This window comes from Phascolarctos cinereus, unplaced genomic scaffold (assembly GCF_003287225.1).
Source record: "Phascolarctos cinereus isolate Bilbo 61053 unplaced genomic scaffold, phaCin_HiC Scaffold_726;HRSCAF=1367, whole genome shotgun sequence".
NCBI classification, from domain to species: domain Eukaryota; kingdom Metazoa; phylum Chordata; class Mammalia; order Diprotodontia; family Phascolarctidae; genus Phascolarctos; species Phascolarctos cinereus.
The window spans coordinates 370,961,623-370,970,456 of NW_027556098.1; positions in this window are offsets into that span (position 1 = coordinate 370,961,623).

An 8,834-nucleotide genomic window follows, 5' to 3' on the forward strand; every position below is an offset into this window, starting at 1 on the left:
TCCATCTTGCTACCTAGCTACCCCATCCAGTTCAAAAAGAGGGCTAAGTTTTGGGGGAGAGATAATGAGTTCAGTTTTGGCCATGTTGAGTTTGAGATACCTACAAGACTTACAGTCTGAAATGTCCATGTGATGATGCAGGACTAGCTTGGGAAAGAGTCTAGGGCTAAATATGTAGATTTGAGAGTCATGTGGAAGAGCATAGAGGGAAAAAGAGTTGTGTGCTTTTTACTTTATTCTTTTTTTTCCCCCCTTCTTCCTCCCCCTCCCCTAAGAAGGCTACAATTAAGTACAGATATATATACATACACACACATACATATATACACACATACACACAAAGATATATACAGATACGTGCATACTTACATACACATACATACATTTAGATATCTATAATCATACTCATGTGCAGACATATATATATTTACATGCAACCATGTAAGACTATACTATACTTATTTGTCCTCTGTTTCTCTGAGGGTAGATAAACTCTTCCTTCATAAGTCTGAGTCTTTCCTTATTTTTCTTTTTTTTTCCTTTTTTTCTTTTTTTTTGAAGCATACTTTTAAAATTTTTTTTTTGAACAGCATTTTCTTTTTTTCTTTTTTTAATATAAATTTATTTATTTTCAGTTTTCAATATTTACTTCCACAAGATTTTGAGTTCCAAATTTTCACCCCATCTCGCCCCTCCCTCACCCCAAAATGGCATGCATTCTGAATACCCCTTCCCCTAGTCTGCCCTCTCTTCTATCTCTCCCCCACTTCTCTTATCCCCTTCCCCTTCTATTCTCCTGTAGGGCAGGATAGACTTCTGTACCCCATTTCCTGTATTTCTTATTTCCCAGTTGCATGTGGAAACATTTTTTTAAATGTGTTTTTAAAATTTTGGGTTCCAAATTTTCTCCCTTCCTCCCTCCCCACCCACCCTCATTGAAAAGGCAAGCAACTCAATATAGGTTATACATGTGCAGTTATGCAAAACACTTCCATAGTAGACATGTTGAGAAAAACTAACTCTATTTCCCTTAATCCTATCCTGCCCTCCCATTTATTCTATTCTTTCTTTTGACCCTGTCTCTCCTCAGAAGTATTTGCTTCTGATTACCCCTTTCCCAATCTGCCCTCCTCTCTATTATCCCCCTGCTCTCTTGTCCCCTTCCCCCTATTTTCCTATAGTAAGACAGATTTCCATGCCCAATTAAATGTGTATGTCATTCCCTCCTTAAGCCAAATCCTATGAGAATAAGATTCACTCATTCCCTCTCACCTTCCCCATTTCCCCTCCCCTTTAAGAGCCTTTTCTTTTCTGTTTTTTTGTGAGATAATTTATCTCATTCTACCTCTCCCTTTCTTCTTCTCTTAGTATAATCCTCTCTCATCCCTTAATTTTATTCTCCAGATATGACCCCTTAATTTTCAACTCACCCTGTGCCCTCTATCTATCTATCTATCTATCTATCTATCTATCTATCTATCTATCTGTCTGTCTATATACATACATATAATTTTTTCCCCTCCAATTACCCTAATACTAACAAAGGTCTCATGAGTTATAAATATCATCTTTCCATGCAGGAATGTAAATAGTTCAACTTTAATAAGTCTCTTATGATTTCTCTTTCCTGTTTACCTCTTCATGTTCCACTTGAGTCTTGTATTTGAAAGTCAAATTTTCTATTCAGCTCTGGTCTTTTCATCAAGAATGCTTGAAAGTCCTCTATTTCACTGAATGACCATTTTTTCCCCTGAAGGATTATACTCAGTTTTGCTGGGTAGGTGATTCTTGGTTGTAATCCTATCTCCTTTGCCCTCCGGAATATTATATTCCATGCCCTGTGGTCCTTTAATGTAGAAGCTGCTAAATCTTTTGTTATCCTGATTGTGTTTCCACAGTACTTGAATTGTTTCTTTCTGGCTGCTTGTAATATTTTCTCCTTGACCTGGGAACTCTGGAATTTGGCTACAATATTCCTAGGAGTTTTCCTTTGGGGATCTCTTTCAGGAGGAGATCAATGGATTCTTTCAATTTCTATTTTGCCCTCTGGTTCTAAAATATCAGGGCAGTTTTCCTTGATAATTTCTTGAAAGATGATGTCTAGGCTCTTTTTTTGATCATGGCTTTCAGATAGTCCAATAATTTTTAAATTCTCTCTCCTGGATCTATTTTCCAGGTCAGTTGTTTTTCCAATGAGATATTTCACATTCTTTCTATTTTTCATTCTTTTGGATTTGTTTTACAGTGTCTTGATTTCTCATAAAGTCACTAGCTTCCAATTGCTCTATTCTAATTTTTAAGGAAGTATTTTCTTCAGTAATCTTTTGGACTTCCTTTTCCATTTGGCCAATTTTTCTTTTTAGGGCATTCTTTCCTCATTGGCTTTTTGGACCTCTTTTGCCATTTGGGTTAGGCTATTTTTTAAGGTGTTATTTTCTTCAGTATTTTTTGGGGTCTCCTTTAGCCTGCTATTGACTTGTTTTTCATGATTTTCTTGCATCACTCTCTTTTTCTCTTCCCAGTTTTTCCTCTACTTCTTTTACTTGGTTCTCAAAATCCCTTTTGAGCTCTTCCAAGGCCTGAGACTGATTCCTATTTTTATTGGAGGCTTTGGATGTAGGAGCTTTGCCTTTGTTGTCTTCTTCTGGTTGTATGTTTTGATATTCTTTGTCACCAAAGTAAGATAATATAGTCTGACTCTTTTTGTGCTGCTAGCTCATGATCCCAGCCAATTACTTGAGTTTTAAAATCTTTGTTAAGGTAAGAGTCTGCTTCCAATGCAGAGAATGTACTGTCCCAAGCTTCGGGGGTTTGTACAGCTGTTTTCAGAGATACTTGTAGGGACCTGTAAATTTTCAGTTCTTGCAAGGTGGTATGATAAGGGGCGAGATGTTTACTCCTTTCCTGGCCTGTGCTCTGGTCTATAAGTGACCACAAGCATTCCTTTTTGTCCTGGAATTGTGAGGAAGGTTTCTTCTCCACAGCCACTACAAGCTCCATCATGCCAGTGCTTCTCCTCACCCCAGGACTGCCGTCCAGAACTGTGACCCAGATCAAAGCATGGGCAAAGCAAGAAATTCTTGCCTCAGAACTGGCAAAGAGATCCTTGCAATCCCCCACTGATCAGCCACTCAATTCCCCTCAGCCTGTCGGCCAGAAGCTCAGGACACAGCCAACACCCCGGGGCCTGCCCTCTGTGCTCTGTGCTCTGTGCTCTGGAACTGGCTCTGAGACCTAGCTCCTCTCTCACCCCAGAAGCAGACTTTTCCCACTGACATTCTAAGTTGTCTTTGGCGTTGGTGGGTTGAGAAGTCTGTAAACCACCACAGCTGCCCGCGATTTAGTCCTCTGACGCCTGCTCCAGGTTTTCTGTGGCCTGCATACCCACGCCACACCATGCTCCTCTGTCTGCCTGGCACGATATACCTTTCCAATCAATCATCCAGATTGTCTTGGGCTGGAAATTTGCTTCATTCTGTCTTTTTGTGGGTTCTGCTGCTTTTGAATTTGTTTAGAACCATTTTTTATAGGTATTTGGAGAGGTTTGGGGGAAAGCTCAAGCAAGTCACTGCTTTCACTTTGCCATCTTGGTTCTGCCTGACCCACCATCTTGGCTCCACCTGACCATATTTTTCTAAGTCTACCAACTCATTACTTCCTATACCACAAGATTCCAACAGTATGCTCTCTAGTTATTTTAAATAGTCTAAAACAATATTGATTAATGCAGCTGATATATAGTATAGTTTCCTATTTTTCTCTTTTGATTAAATCTATTTTAGCTTTAACTTTGTCTGAGATCATGATTACTACCCCTGCTTTTTTTCCCTTAATAAATTCTACTCCTGATCTTTATTTTATGTTTGTGTGTATCTCTTATTTCTTAGGTAAGAGTTTTTTGGGCATGTTAACAGGTATAACCTGACTCCCACCCAACGTGGAGAGAGGAGGGGCAGGCCTGGGCTGCATGCTATGTCCAAAGGGACACATGACTCCTCACTGGTGAAGAGAGTGCAGAAGGGATGCTACGCATTGGAAATGGGTCAGCATTGGAAAGAGATGCTGTTGGGGAAGCCCGCTCATTGACATGTCTCTAATTGCCTCCCTAGAGACTGCCAGAAGAGACCTCCTTGGGTGAGATTGCATCTTTTCTCTTGGTTCAGTTGAAGAACTCATTCACTTTTATATATTTTCTAGAATAACTGTGGAACTAATTCAATTTTTGTTTCATATTTTGCTTGGATAAATAGATTTATTTGCTATTTGCTATTTATAGTTGTCCTTTGTAAAGCCATCATTCAGTAGGAAGGACATAGGCCAGTGAGTATGACCTAAGGGCTATTCCTGCCCCTTAAGAGCAACCAGGAAAACAGCTTTTGTTCTGAAACAGCCCTATCCCTAGATCAAACATATTTGATTGGAATAGATAGATAGAAATCTAGCCCCATACCTTTACCAGAGACGGGAGGAAAATGCTCCCAGTCTCACAAACTCTTGGGAATATTTCCCCTCACCTCTCCTCCCCTCCCCCCTTGCCCCTATTTTGCTGAAGCAGGCCAGGCCTCATGATCCATCCATCCATACCACCCCCAAACCATTTAAACAACATGTGTGGACCACCTCTCTTAGAAAGAAATCCCAATCAACAAATATATTTCAAGCTCTTACTCTGTACTCTTACTCTTACTCTGGACACTTTTGTTAAGCCCTAGACATAATTACAAAAATACGAGAAAAACAAAAAGGGTATAAGGAAGGAACAAGTAGTGAGAGATTGAGGACTAGACTAAGGGGGGATGATAATGAGGGCAGCTTCTGGGGAAGTGGGAGGGGATGAGATCAGGGGTCCCTATAGAGTGGCTGACCTTGGCAAGGAGAAGGGCCACTTCCTCATTCAAGATGGGAGTGAAGAGATAGTGAGAGATGATATCATGGAATGTGAGAAGAGAAGGGAAGAAGAGGGGTCTTAATTTTTTTTTCCATGAAGTATATGAGGTAAGGTCCTCAGCTGAGAGAGTAGGGGTAGGGTGTGTTGTGAGAGGGAGAACACAAGGTTTGGAATATCTGCTGTGGTGAGTAGGATAGAGGATTTGGTTAGGGAAGAGTAACCTTCCTGCAGCAAGGGTCCACTTGAGCCCTCCACAGAGGGGCTTAGGGTGACATCTTTGTAGTAGATCCACTTGGTACAGTGCCATGCCTTTGTCCAGTTCCATGAGGAGGAGCTGCAGAAGCAGATGGGCTGGGTTTGGAAAGGTTTGAATGGCAGAGAGACAGAGGAGCAAAGAATCCAAGAATAAAGAATAGTATAGGGTTGACCTCATTCACTAAGATTGCCCTGGCCAAAGCTTCCTCAGATTTGAAAGAACAGATATAGCCAGAGCAGGTGTGATAGCCTGGGAAGACACTGAAGAAGGAAGGACTGGAGGTTATGATGAGGAGGCCAAGAAGAGATTTAGAAGAGCTGGGATGATAAAAAATTAGGATCAGATGAAGGAAATTGTCTTCTTCAACATGGAAGGGGACACTTGGGGGGGATGACCTTGGGGGTGGCCATCCCTGTGTGTAGTTGAGGTGAAGTGGAGAAGTCAATCATGAGAACTTAGTAGACTAGGTGTCTCGAGCACTTGTGTCCCTGACAGTATTTATTCTCTGGCGAGTATGAGAGAGATAAAGAGATACACGGGCCAAGTGGGTAACTAGTTCAGAACCAGTTCCGTTTATCGATCTGAGAGTTAAGACTTTTGTACCCCACTCATGGGAACAGCACCCAGAGTGGAAAAGGCAGAAGTATCAACAATAATTTTTCTCATGGGAACAGTAACTGAGGGGAGTTCCCCCAAAGTCATCTCCTCGCTTCCCAGTTATCTTTCAAGGTCCTTCTGTTCTCAAGGGAAAGGCAGTGCAGTGGAGGGGTCGGACAGCCTACTTTCTGACTTAGGTGGCTCTTAGATTTTAGAACAGGCTGGAAGTAAAACCCGGCCTGGCCTATATCCTCAAACCCATCAGTGCAAGCCCTCAACAACTAGGGAAGGGGTAAGTTACAATTTGTAAACCAATTTCTTTTTTTAGGCAATCAGGGTTAAGTAACTTGTGCAGGGTCACACAGCTAGTAAGTGTCAAGTGTCTGAGGCCAGATTTGAACTCAGGTCCTCCTGACTCTGAGGCCAGAGCTCTATCTACTGGTCCACCTAGCTGCCCTGCTAAGTTACAATTTGAAAGAACATCAACAAACATGTTGAAGTTCCCAAGTATGAAGGCAGGAGATGAAGCAGAGAGCCAGGCATTGAATTCATGGAGAAAGGAGGGAGAATGTCCTAGGCTAGGGAAGTCAAGTCAACAAGCCTTTATCAAGCACTTTCTATGGGCCATGCACTGTGCTCAACTCCAGGGATAAAAGAAAGGCAAAAACAGTCCAGCCCTTCAGGAGCTCACAATCTAAAATGGGAAACCACAAGCAGATACCCATGTACAAACAAAATATAAAAAGGGTGGGGCAGCTAGGTGGTACAGCGGATAGAGCTCTGGCCTTGGGGTCAAGAGGACCTAAGTTCAAATCTAGCCTCAGACACATAACATTTACTATCTGTGTGACTCTGGTCAAGTCACTTAACCCCAATTGCCTTGAAAAATAAACAAATACATAAATAAAAAATAAATAAAAAGGGTAAACTGGAGATAATCTCTGAGGGAAAACACTAACATTCAGAAGGAGTAGGAAAGACTTGCATTAAGCTGGGGCTTTAGCTAGACTTGAAGGAAGCCAGGGAAGCGTGGAAGCAGAGATGAAGAGGAAAAGTATTCCAGGTTTAGTGAACACCTAGTGAAAGTGGGGCAGCTAGGTGGTACAGTGGATAGACCACTAGGCCTGGAGCCAGGAAGACCTGAGTTCAAATCTGGTCTCAGACACTTCCTAGCTGTGTGTCTTGAGTAAGTCACTTCACCCTGTTTGCCTCAGTTCCCTCATCTTTAAAATGAACTAGATAAGGAATAGAACAAACACTCCTATATCTTTGCCAAGAAAATCCCTAATAAAAAGGGTCACAAAGAATCAGACACAACTGAAAACAACTGAACAATAACAAAGGAGGCCAATATTATCACTGGATGATGGAGTACATGGAAGGGAGTAAGGTGTAAGAATCCTGAAAAGATAGAAAGGGGCCAGGTTATGAAGGGCTTAAATGCCAGGCAGAGGATTCTACATTTGTTCCTAGAGGTGATTGACTAGGGGAGTGACACGGTCAGGCTTGTGCTTGAGGAAGATGACTTGGGTAGAAGAGAAGAAAACGCACAGGAGGGAGGAGAGACTTGAAACAGGGAGGCACACCAAAAGGTGATGAGGACCTGCACCAAAGTGGTGGCACTGTTAGAGGAGAGAAGAGGCTATAGAAGAGAGTGTTCCAACTCTAAGCAAGGGGAAGCCATAGTAATGAGCACCTGGAAGGCTGGGAGGAGAGAGGCCAGGGAGGTAGGGGCCAGAGCTGTGAACTGACTACAGAGTCATTTTCAGTTGTGTCCAACTCTTTGTGACTCCATTTGGGGTTTTCTTGGCAAAGATACTGGAGTGGTTTGCATTTCCTTCTTCAGCTCATTTGACAGATGAGGAAACTGAGGCAAACTGGGTAAAGTGACTTACCCAGGGTCAAACAGCTAGTAAGTGTGTGACTGCAGAGCGATGAAGGCCAAATCTAGAGAAATTAGCTGAAAAACAAGTGAGTGAAGCCGTATCAAGGACCAAATAGGAAGAGCAGAAATTAACATGGAGGAAAACCCCTTGACCCCACCCCTCCCTGGGACCCATATCCATGGCAGTTCTGTAAGTCTTGAGAACTGTGTAAGTCCCTAGGGGGAATCAAAGGCCCACTGGAAAGGGGAGAGTTTGTTCGTTTGTTTTTGGCCTAGCTATAGATTCAGTAATGAATCCCCTATACAGCCTTTATTGTATATCTAAAATCTGGTCTACGTTTTATACCTTATTGGTCTCAGTGCCTGGAAAGGGAGCTAATGGCCAGTCTTCAAAGCAATGCCATGCAAAAAACAAAAAGCTCAATTAATGAGCTGATGATCACCTTTCAGGGAACACAAGATATAGACATTCCTAGGTTTTACTGGAATAAGGGCATATGAGAAAGAAAATTGTAAGAGGTACTCAGTGTATCTGGGCTCCTCACATGAGGAAGGAGCCATCGTCACAAAGCTTACACTTACATTTTATGTGTGGCTGCTGCTCCCTTCCTGTTACCCGTGAGAGCAGAAATCCCTCATTCTCTAAGTTTTGTACCTTGGATAATATATTAAGACTTAGCACAATATAGTGGAAAGAGATCCGGGGATCTCCAGCAGAGATCCAGGTTTGAATTCAGATTCTGACCCTGGCTATAGGCAAGCCTCTGAACATCTCTCAATCGCAGCTTCTTCGCCTGTGAAAAGGAGCTCTCAAAACCCATCATATCTCTCTTATAGAGCTGCTTTGATGAAAATCCATATTATCTCTCACAGGGCTGCTTTGAGGCTCACATGAGCACTTTGTAAAGCACTTTGGAATCTTAAGGCACTGTAGAAATGTCTATCGGTCAGCCAATTCATTAAGCACCTACTGTGTGCCAGGCACTGTGCTAAAAAAAAAACTCTGAGGATATAAAGAAAGGTTATATACATACACACATACACATAACATATACACACATACATGTATGTATGTATGCGTGTGTGTATATATAAAGAAAGGTTAAAAAAGTCCTCTGATGGGGGAAAAACACACAAACTATGTACGACAAGATGTATACAAAATAAATTGGGGTAATCTCAGAGGGAAGGCACTAAGATTGCAACCT